We start from the raw sequence: 12,226 nt of genomic DNA on the forward strand, positions 1-12,226 counted from the left end.
TTTTTTACTGAAAAAGAGGATACAATTTTATTGAGTTCTATCCTGCATCTTCAGCCCACAATTTAAGATAAAAGCAATAGAATCCAAGAGGAGATGATGATACAATGGAAACAATAAAAAAGCAATATTTACATATTGTGTGTAGGTTTGCTCTGTATGGTGGGTAGAAATGTGGTGTGAAGGCAATACTTCTCCCTTATTGATTGTCCCCTGCATCTGGTACTCAAAGGCATACTGATTCCATTTAGTTATCATGATGAACAAAATCAAGAAGTGGGACTGGGAACAAAATATTGCAATGTGGAGTGATTCTGTTCAGGGTTTAAGCCAGCTGACCAAGGAAACTCCATTCTACACCTGCACACACATACACACACACACACACACAAACACACCACCACCACCACCACCAGACACTCAACATTCTATGGCCAGTCCTCATCGGGCTGTTTTGGGGTTGTTGCTTTACCCCTTTAGGATGTTTTCCCCTAAAAATATTTTTTGTACTTGGGCCCAGCCCAGATGAAGTGGGTAGCTCCCTCTTGTGTGTTCATGTGTGTGCCATTTTCCCTACATAAGTACTAGTACTCATCCCCAATCATTACTGACAGAGGGAATGATAGACCCATCCTCCTTGAATTTACCTACAACATGCAGAGAGAGCATGCCACACTCAATTTGTCCCACTCCCAACTGTATTCCCATGAACAAGATACTTCATAGATCTAAACTTCAGCAATTCTCACCATCTCAGATGCTTTGAAAAAGAAATCCCCTAAGGATTTTCATTGAAGGAGATGTGCTAGCTAAAAATTAAAATATGCCAATTGTTCATGCCAATAGGAACACTGAAGGAAAGAGCCAATGTATACCCATTTTTTAAAGATCCATAACACACACCCATACATTCAAACACACGCGCGCACGCACACACACACACACACACACACACACCATTCTTGCCGATTGCATGTGGTGAGCAGTTCTAGGAGGATGATATCCAGCACATAATCCTTCTGCTACTGTACAACCTCAAACATTTGGGTATGATGTCAGAGACTCAGTGAGGGGAGGATTTTTTGTATGATGACTCTGGGTTGTGGGGAAGAAGCAACCATCATGGTGAGGAATTAAGGTGGGCATGAGAAACCTTCAGCATCCACACTTAATGGCACATCCATAAGACATCACTTAACCACATTACTGTTGCATGAAATTATTCCAGATAAGGCTAGGCCAAGCTTTTGCTAGTGGGAACTTTCAGCTCGAAATGGGAGTAAGATATGGGGAAGTTGCCACAAACCTACTCTCAGCTCATTTTTATTCACCACCACCCTGTTCATGGTGGTGGCAGCATTTCTCTCATGTGTAGTGGCAGTGATGCTACTCCGCTGTGTGGCTGGCAGCTTCCATCTTATTCTCACAGCATGAGATAGTATTGTTCCCACAGGACTTGTAGAGGAAAAAAAAAAAGTGTCTGCAGGTTGCCATCACCACCACTACTGGTAAGATCTTGATGTGTCCCCCCCCCTTTTCACATCCCCCTGAAATGGCAAAATGCTACCCCAATTTTGCTCCATTAAAGGGGATGTGAGTTTGGGAGGGGCATATCAGTTCAGCACCACTTCCAATAGTTCTTTCAAATCCCAAAGCACGGGTAAGCAACTTTGGAGGGTCCAAGAGCCAATTTCTGATCCCAGAACCCACTGGGGGCCACACACCCCTCATCCCACCAGGGGCTGCCACTTCCGCCCTGCCACTGACATTGCCACCACATTTCTGCCAAATTTTGGTGGCAATGCAGCGGTGAGAAAAAAAAAAGAAAAAGAGTATCCTTGCTTTAAGCCAAGGTGTACGGGGAGCACACACATTGTTTTAATGCAAAGTCATGCTGCCAAAGCCCAGGGGGGCGGAGGACTTGCTTTAAAATGAAAATGCTGCTTTTTGTCACTGCTGCTGCAAGCCACCAAAATTAGGTGGCAATTCAGCAGCATGGTGGCAGACTTTGAAGGGGGCAGGGGCTGCAAAAAAGGATGGGGGCACATGCAGACTGCTTCATTCATTCATTCATTCATTCATTCATTACATTTCTATACTGCCCAATAGCCAAGGCTCCCTGGGCAGTTCACAACAATTAAAATCATAAAATACAAGATGATAAAACATAATGTGAAACTTTAAAGTGGAAAAGTAGCTTGCAAAACCAACGCAAAACCCAACAGCAGTTACAGCCCAAGGCAAGCTTGCGTCAAAAGGTATGTTTTTAGGAGGCTTTGAAAGATGACACATTTTATGCCTCCCAAATTGCACAGGGAAGGGTTTTCCAGAGGGTGGGTGCCACTACAGAGAAGGCCCACCACCAGGGTTCATCATGGCCACAATCCTTCCATTTTGGAATGACTAGCAAGGCCTCCTCTGAAGATCTTACATGTCCCCTGGGTATATATAAGGGAAGACAGACTGCTAGATATCCTGGCCCAAGTTGTTTAGGGCTTTGTGTGACAATAGCATAACTTTGTACGTGGCTCGGTAGCTAATAGGCAGCCAGTGCAATTCTTTTAACACAGGTGTTATGTGAGCATAGCTAGGTGTCCTAGTAAGCACCCTAGCTGCTGCATTCTGCACTAGCTGCAGCTTCCAAACCATGCCTGAAGGTCGTCTCACATAGAGCACATTCCAGTAGTCTAACTGGCAGGCTACCAGTGCATGAATAGCCATAGTTAGGCTATCCCTATCCAGGAATGGGTATAGTTGGTGTACCAACTGAAGTTGGTAATGGGCACTCTGGGCCACTGAGGCCACCTGGGCCTCCAGGGACAAAGATGGACCCAGGAGCCAAAGTATGGACCTGCTCCTTCAGGGGGAGTGCAACCCCATCCAGAACAGGCAAACACCCCAATTTCTGGACTTGGGAACTGCCAAGTCATAGGGTCTCTGTCTTATCAGGATTCAGCTTCATGCATGCCATGTGTTGTCCAGCCCTATTCTACCCCCTATCCCCTTAAATGGGTTTATTAACAACTGTTCAATTATTCATATCCTTAGACATTTTCTTCTAACTATACCAGTTCAGATATTTTCCCACTTTTTGTACAGACTACGCATATACTAACTACACATATACATTTGGTTCTTGTGATCATCACCTACACCATCATAAACTAGGGATGAATGAGAAATTCATTTCAGTTCATTTTTGATCAGGACTTATCCAGTTTGCACCTTCCAGACCATCAAACGCAGACTCAGATGCAATCTGTAGCCAAAGTCCGTACCTTTTTGAACTCACAATGCGATTTTTTGCAGACCAAAACCAATGTGTTTGACTGTATGCATACATTTCAAAAATGTACACAAATACATTTTAGTCAATGGGAGAAGAAATGCATGCATCTAAAAGATTTGTACAATTGATACACACATTTGGAAAAATACACATGGATTTTCATGCAAAAAGAAATCAAAGCTCTCCATCTGATATAAATTCAAGTCAGAATGAGCTTCAAGATGGAATTCAGAGCTGGCAAGCTCACGTTTTGCTGATCCACACACCCCTATCACAAGCATCCATTAATGTCATTGTTGTTTCATTTAAAATATATGGCTGGGATGCAAAAGTGGAGTGCCTAGTTGAGCTATTACACATGTTTTTCTCCAGCTGCCCACTTCTAACAGCAGCCTTATATACCACTAGAGATGCTGTGAGAGTCTGACAGGGAGGTGGAGTCCAGCAGACCCCCACCCCAACAGACACACACACAGCCTCCTGGAACCCTTTTCAGCGGCTACGCTTATCGGACCCCACTTGCCAAGGCACTGTGCAGTCCATGAGCACCCAGCAGCTGCCTGACCCCTCAGGGAGCTGCCATCTTGTGAAAAAAAAATGGAACCTCAGTTTTTCCATAAATGTAATGTTACATAAATAGCCATAAACAGGCCATTTACACAACATTACAGGTGAGGAATGCTTCATTTATACCTGCAATGTTGCATGAATGTCCCCTTTACAGCTGCCATTTATGTTATATTTACAGACAAACCCAAGCTGCCTTTTTTTTTTCCAAAATGGCAGTTCCTGAGGGAACAGGTGGCTGCTGGGCACTCTTGACCTGCACAGAAGCTTGGCCAGTGGGTCCAAGAAGTGCAGAGGCTCAGTAAGCAGGGTCCAGGAGGCCAAGCGGTGGTGGGGAAGTCTGCCAAACTCCACCCCCTTCTCGGACTCTCATAACATCCTTAGTTTCACTTAGATCTAGGGATGTCAGAGAATTCCACCACGGATCTCGGTGAGGCCGAATGCCATTGAATTCGGCCCCCCGAAATCTGTGGCGGAACGAAGGGCCCCCCCCCACAAAAGGCGTGCGAAACAGAGCCCTTACCTGCTGCCATCTGCACTGACTTGCGAACGGCGGCCGCGTCTGCGGCTGCCATTCGCTTCCTCATCATAGCTGTGATAGGCTATGTAAATAATTATGTAGCCTATCACGGCTAACACAGGGACACCATTTGCATCCCTGCGGAGGCCATGATAGGCTATGTAAGTATTTACATAGCCTATCATGGCAAGCAAAAAAAATAAATAACAGTGGACGCAAATGGCGGCGGCTACAGCGGCCGCCATTTGCATTCCCTTTTTTTCACCGTTTTAGCCTACATAAATATTTACGTAGGCTACTATGGCAAAAAAAAAAAAAAAAGAACGCAAATGTCATAGTGGGCACTATTTGCATTCCTTTTTTTCCCCGCCGTAATAGCCTACGTAAATATTTACGTAGGCTAAAACGGCGGGGGGTGGGGGAAGGAACGCAAATGGCACCCACTATGCCATTTGCGTTCCCCTTTTTTCTGCCGTAATAGCCTATGTAAATATTTACGTAGGCTAAAACAGAGGGGGGGGAAGGAACGCAAATGGCGCCCACTATGCCATTTGCCTTCCCCTTTTTTCTGCCATAATAGCCTACGTAAATATTTACGTAGGCTAAAACGGCAAAAAAAAGGGAATGCAAATGGCAGCCACCATAGTCACTGCCATTTGCGTCCACTGTTGTTGTTGTTTTTTGCTTGCTGTGATAGGCTACGTAAATATTTACGACGCCTATCATGGCAAAATATAAGGACGCAAGTGGCGGCGGCTATGGCAGATGCCATTTGCGTCCCTGCAGGCTGCCCAGTGGCTAGATGTCCGGCCGCGGGCAGCACTGGCTGGCGGCTCCGCCGAATCTCTGCAGAGCGAAGCTGACTGGACAGAATTTCGGGGGGAGGGACGGAGTGCCTCCCCCCCACTGAGAATGTCACCCTTTGAAAAGGTAAGTGACTTTCGTACATCCCTACTTAGATCTCACTGAAATCAATGGGACAAGTCAGTCATGACTTAAGCCAGGCTGGATCTAACCCATTGGTCTGCTGTGGTCCAACCCACAGTTCAGATACAGCCTGCTGCTGTGATGTTGCACATTTATTCAACATAGTTTGAAGTTGGAAGATCTTTAGCCCCTTTCACAAGTTGATTGTGCAAAGGGGCAAAATGGGACTGTGGGACTGTGCCTACAACCCTGCCCCCAATCACATCATGAATCCTCCCAGGCTCCACCCTGCAGCCTGTTAGCATGGATGACTGAGATAGGAAAGTCTATATGCAGAGATCTCTAGGCATATAGCCTTTCCTGGGTCCTGGAACCCTGATTGCACAAGGTTCTGGGATCTGTGGGAGGCTATACACACAGAGTGGGGTTTTTGGGGGATGGGGGTTCTCTGCCTTAGATGTCCATGGTAATGTGAGGACTGCAGAGGTGGAGCTGGGAGAAGCCAAGCACTGTTGGGGTGGGGCTAGATGTACAGCCCCTTTCTACATGTTTTGCCCCATCATGTGAGGAAGAAATAAAGGGAGCTAGTAAGGTGCTACTGTTGTGCAAATTAGGGACGGGTATTCAAATGTTTAAATCTCAAGTTGCTTCTGCTCCAAATATGAAGAATATTGGTAAATTCTAATAAAAATGAACTGAAATGACATGCTTACCCATTTCTAGTGGAAATATAGGCCTTTACAGCAAGGCCAGCCAACAAGTGGCCTACATTCCTGGCTGGTACTAGATGACCAACCAGATGTCATGCCTTCCCCTAATGCCGAGGTCTCAGAGGAAGAGTCTGGTGCAGAGACAGAAGAACCTGGTTTAGGGCCTAGTCAAGTTTTGGACTGCCAGTGTGCTGGAAATTCATCTCTGCCTGGTTTCACAGTAGATTGCAGTGAGGGGCAGCTTCTCTTCCTCAATAGTCAGATTTAGCCTGGGAAAATGTGGCCAAGTAGTCACCCCAGCCTGAGGAACAGTCTTTAATAAGAGGCCAAGAGGTAGCCTTAGCTAAGGAAGGGGCATACCTGAGTGTCACATTCTTTCGTGGTCCCCCTTCACAATCAATACACTCCAGGATACCAGGTTTCAGGCTCACTACTTTATTAGTTAACAATCAGCTTCCAAATGCACATTCTAGGAAACTCTCAGACTACAATGGAAACAGTGACTGCATGCAATTATGAACATCAAGAACATCAATAGAAGAGCCCAAGTGGAAGTTAGAGAAGTTGCCAGCAGTTTGAACAAGAACTTCTCAGCCAGACTAGCTTAGGAGGGATTCCCCTCCCTTACAGTGGCACCCTCCTATGTAGGCTTTCATGCATAGCCAACCTGGTGGAGCGTCTCAGCTCCGCCTCTAACTTTTCCCGCTTCACTCTGTGATGGACCCTAGCATCCCTCAAGTCACACCGCTCACTCTCCTCCTCCCCCAAAACCTGGGTTCTTGGGGGGGGGGGTCAGACTGAGCCATCTGTGTGCCAAGGTCTTGGGGAGAAGGCCTTGCCATATCTAAGCTCACTAGGGAGGGAGTCTGCCCCTTTTCTGGTGGTTCCCATTCTGAATCTGAGCTGTTAGATATCTCCACATGCTCAGAATTCATTCCTGACACCAAGGTCGTCTCTCAGGCAATGTCACTGGCTGAAAAGGCAAAAGGAAAAACAACTAGTCAGGAGGAGTTTTCAACTCCAGGCTAAGTTTTCCCATAGGATTCGATTAACAAGTGAAGAAGTGTAGTCACCACACCCAACATAAATGCTGGTTCACAGGCAAACAAGGTTTGTGGGTACAGCATTGCTGATCCTAGACACTCACTTGCTTGGACTACTCCTGAACCCTGAACTATTGCATACCTTGAGACTTGTGTATTGGGGCCCTGTCTTGGATTAACCACTGGATGTTAAGAGCCTGCTTCTGGCTCCTGTTTGGAATTATCTGACTTTATTTGAACTTCAGCTCACAAAGGACTTTGATCCATGCACTCTGTGAGGTGCCTGCATTTGTGTCCTGTTGCAGAAAAGGAATTTGTTGTTTGTTTCACATGTGTGTGGTTGCTGATGTTGCGGGGGAGCCTGACACCACAATCTAATCAAGACATGAGGAACAAGGATTTCTCTCAGTGTCCGCCCTCACTCCTAAAGAAAATGAAATTGTTATACCTGAGGGAAATACCACACACTGCCATGTTACATCTTTCCTTGGGTTTTATTTTGTATGTAATGCCATAGCCCAGTCTGAGTGCATGTGACCTCTAACTGGGAAGCCCTAACATCTAGTTACTGTCCACTTCATTCTAAAGCCTGACCACCCATGGAGGGGACTGGTTATGTGGTAAAATATACTCCTGACCCTCAACAAATTATGCAGACATTTGGGTGACAATACTTGACAGAAAAGTCCATGCCCTACTATATGTCCCTTGAACTGTAAATTGGAAAACTGTAAATTGTAACTGTTGAACTGTAAATTGCTGTAAATTGGAAACGCTCCTTGGCTTAATCACAAGATGAACAACAGTATTGGGCCTTGGGCATTTGTTCTGTATGTTAAAAATCCTTCAGCATAAACATTGTCCCTCTCTGCCTTCGCTGCCTGCCTGTCACACAACCCTTGCTACACCGCAGGGACTCCCAAGAATAGTTCACCTCCAAAGTTTGCGGCCAGATGGCTTTGTTCTCTCATTAACAAGGCCTCCAAGTTATGTCAAGTTATAATTAGGCCTTTTGTGTTTGCCTGTAGCCCTTAGAGAAACTGCCATAACTTCCCCGCCCTGGGGGAGAAAGCAGAGAGATGTTCATCCCTATAATTACCTCAGCTAAACTTTTTAATTATCTCTGCTGCTAACTACTGCATCTGAAGCAACTTGTTAGCCAGGCTGCAATCTAATTGCAGAATGTTGCCCAGAGAAACAAGAGCAAAAGTGTGTTTTAAAACAAACAAACAAACAAACAAGCAGGGCTTTGCTTTCAGGAAAAAAAAGAAGCCAGTATCATTCTCTGGTTAAGGAAAGGGCCTAGGAGTTAAGTACTAAATGAGATCTGGAAACAGATTTGGCACTTCAAGAATAAACAGAAAGCTGTTAATTCTAGTGCAGCCATTCCCATTCATCACTAAGATGTGCAAGAAAATAAAATAGACCTATTGAATTTAGTCGAGTTATTCCTGAATTACATCATATATACTCTGTATTTGCCAGCCACAATGACTATTTACTGTCATCTGCCTGGAAAATTGTATCCCTATGTCCATACAGCCCTTGGAGAAATGTTTGGGATGCCTTTGTAAAATTGTATTGTGCTCAAACACTTAAAGTTGAGGGGTTGTCGTTTTCAAATTTCAACACCCTCTTCTGGAACTCCCAAATCTCTGAATAGGTTGGGGGATGTGAGTGTTATAGAACAGTTAGAAATCAAACACATTCATCAGCAACCTCTTCTGTCTGGTTTATCAATGGCAGTGGTGATGGTGGTGGTGGTGGTGGAATGAAGGCAATGCACTGGAATTAGGGATGTATGAACCCCCTACTTGGCTCAGCGCTGGGCAATCCGCAGTAGGGGGGAGGTGCTCCGTCCCTCCCCCCGGAATCCTGCATGGCCGGCTCTGGCCGCCCGGAGCCAGACATCTGGCCACTGGGCAGCCCTGCAGGGACGCAAATGGTAGCTGTTGTAGCCGCCGCCATTTGCGTCCCAGTATTGAGCCGTGATAGGCTATGTAAGTATTTACGTAGCCTATCACGGCAGGGGGTAAAACCCCAGTGTACGCAAATGGCAGTAGCTGCCGCCATTTGCGTACGCTGGGTTTCCCCCCCCCCCGCCGTGATAGGCTACGTAAATGCTTACGTAGCCTATCACGGCAGGGGGGAAAAAAACCAGTGTATGCAAATGGCGGGTTTTTTCCCCTGCCATGATAGGCTACGTAAGTATTTACATACCCTATCACGGAGGATAGCGAATGGCAACCTATCACGGAGGAAGCGAATGGCAGCCAGGACGGCCACCATTCGCAAAGCAGCGCGGACGGCAGCAGGTAAGTGCTCCATTTCGCACGCCTTTCATGGGGTGGGGGCAGCGGGGACTTCGTCCCGTGCACTTGTCGTAGGTTGGGGGCGTGGGGGCTTCGTTCTGTGATGGATTTCGGGGGGCCGAATGCACTGGCATGCTGCCTCACCGAGATAGGTCGTGGAATTCTCTGACATCCCTAACTGGAATGCAAGGCCATTTATATGCAGGTATATTAGATGAGTGTACACATACCAGGGCACTGTCTTCCTTCCACTCCCCACTCATAAACCAAACATAGTAAAAGATAGTGATGACTGTGTTTGATTTCTAACTGATCTATAATAAGTACCACTAGATCAGCTGCAAGATTGGCAGTGTAACCCTATTTATATCTACTTGGAACTAAGTGCCATTGAGCTCAATGGGACTGAAAGTATCTATACGATTGCAGTGTAAATGTTCTATTAGATATATATTTAAAAGATAAGGAATCCATTATGCTCAGTTTGCTATTATATCTTCTTCAAAATACAGTGCAGGAACATAACTAGGGATGTCAGAGAAATTCGCCGTGGATTCAAACGTGATCGGATTTTTTGGAATCCAGCCTCCGGAATCCGTGGCACAATGGCCCCACTTACCTCCACTCCAGGAGGATTCCCTATGGAACGGCGCTTGGCTTTAGGTTTAACCGGACCCATTCACCTCCGCACCGATCGCCATGTTGCTTAAAAAAATGGTGATTGGCAGGGTGTGCCCATAGACTTATACACAAAATAGAACTGTGAATCTTGCGTAAAAGTCTTTAAAAAATGGTGATCGGCAGGATGTGCCCATAGACGTATATGCAAAATAGAGCAGTACATCTTGCATGTGGAAGTCTTTAAAAAATGGTGATCGGCAGGATATGCTCATAGACTTATATGCAAAATAGAGCTGTGCATTTGGCATATAAGTCTTTAAAAATGGCGATCAGCAGGATGTTCCCATAGACTTATATGCAAGATTCATGGCAAGATTTGGACTCAAACCAAATATAGTAGAAGATAGTGATGACTGTGTTTGATTTCTAAGTGATCTATAATAAGTACCACTAGATCAGCTGCAAGATTGACAGTGTAACCCTATTTATATCTACTTGGAACTAAGTGCCATTGAGCTCAATGGGACTGAAAGTATCTATACGATGACAGTGTAAATGTTCTATTAGATATATCTTTAAAAAATAAGGAATCCATTATGCTCAGTTTGCTATTATATTATATCTTCTTCAAAATACAGTGCAGGAAAATAACTAGGGATGTCAGAGAAATTCGCTGCGGATTCAATGAGGTCATATTTTTTGGAATCCAGCCTCCGGAATCCGTGGCACAACGGCCTCACTTACCTCCACTCCAGGAAGATTCCCCATGGAACAGCGCTTGGCTTTAGGCTTAACCGGACCCATTTGCCTCTGCACAGATCGCCATATTGCTTAAAAAAATGGCGATTGGCAGGATGTGCCCATAGACTTATACACAAAATAGAGCCGTGAATCTTGCGTAGAAATCTTTAAAAAATGGCGATCAGCAGGATGTGCCCATAGACTTATACACAAAATAAAGCCATGAATCTTATGTATAAGTCTATGGGAACATCCTGCTGTTCGCCATTTTTTAAAGACTTATATGCAAGATGCATGGCTCTATTTTGCATATAAGTCTATGGGCGCATCCTGTCGATCACCATTTTTTTCAGCAACATGGCGATCGGCACAGAGGCGAACGGGTCCAGGAAAGTGGCCTTCAAGCCGGGCAGCTCCAGGGAATCCTTGTGGAGCAGAGCCCCTCTGGAGGATTCTGGAGGGGGGGGGAATGGATTGCCTCCCCCCCAGGCAGATTCCCCACCAGAATGGATGGTGAGGAATCCATACATCCCTAATATAACATAGAATAGGCCCCTTCAGCAATGTATAATAGGGGAACAAGTCATATAATGTATGCATGCCTATTAATGGGCAGAAGGGGGAGTGATATTGTGTCTGCTGTCTTCCTCCTCCCCCCATATTCTAGTATTCATGAGACAGTTTAGCCCCTTACAGACATTCAGACTGGATACATTGAAAGCATCTGTGGTGTGTGTGTATGGATCAACTTTATGCAGGCACTGACCTCCGTAGATTTACTTAAACATGTTAAGAGATCCTCTGTGTCCACACTTGCACATGTGTAGGGATTTTTCCATGAAGTCGGACACTCTGAACAGAACCTATGTGGGTATACGCATATGCTTGTGGTCTCTGTCTGTGCAATCTATGTTTTGCTAGGGTAGAAATCATACATACAATGCTCACACACATATACTTGTTCTCACTTTGGCTCTCTTCAGAAGAATTGACAAAGACTTGTTTGTTAGGGGCATGGCCAATGGGTGTGTGAACCTCCTCCCAATTCTGTGCCTCAATTGTCATTTGAATAATGCTATACTGCCCTGATTTCATTATGTAAACTGTTGGAGGGTGTGAGTGGAAAATCAGTCTCAGCATTACAGTGGAACTTTTTAAAGAAGTGCTGCATTTAGGGTGACAGATGTGCAGGTATGACCTGGCCAGCACAAGAACAGAGTGTATATGTCCAATGCTGAAACTGCTATATAATATGGATAACCATATTTTTAATTCAATGATTAAAAAAAAGAATTTAAAAAATGCTGATTTAAAAGTGCAGGCTATATCACGTTGGCCCAAGCTCCCCAAAGCCAGGAAACTGGAAGGTAAGGCCGTTGCCTTAACTGACGTGCTCCATGATCAGTGATACTTTTGTGCAATGCAACAAATTGTGTTTCCTTACAACTTACCCCCCATGCACCCACACTTTTCCTTGGACTTTTAGGCCCAAATACGAT

This window comes from Heloderma suspectum, chromosome 6 (genome assembly GCF_057233095.1).
Source record: "Heloderma suspectum isolate Gila_16-S chromosome 6, 16-S_ref, whole genome shotgun sequence".
NCBI lineage: Eukaryota > Metazoa > Chordata > Lepidosauria > Squamata > Helodermatidae > Heloderma > Heloderma suspectum.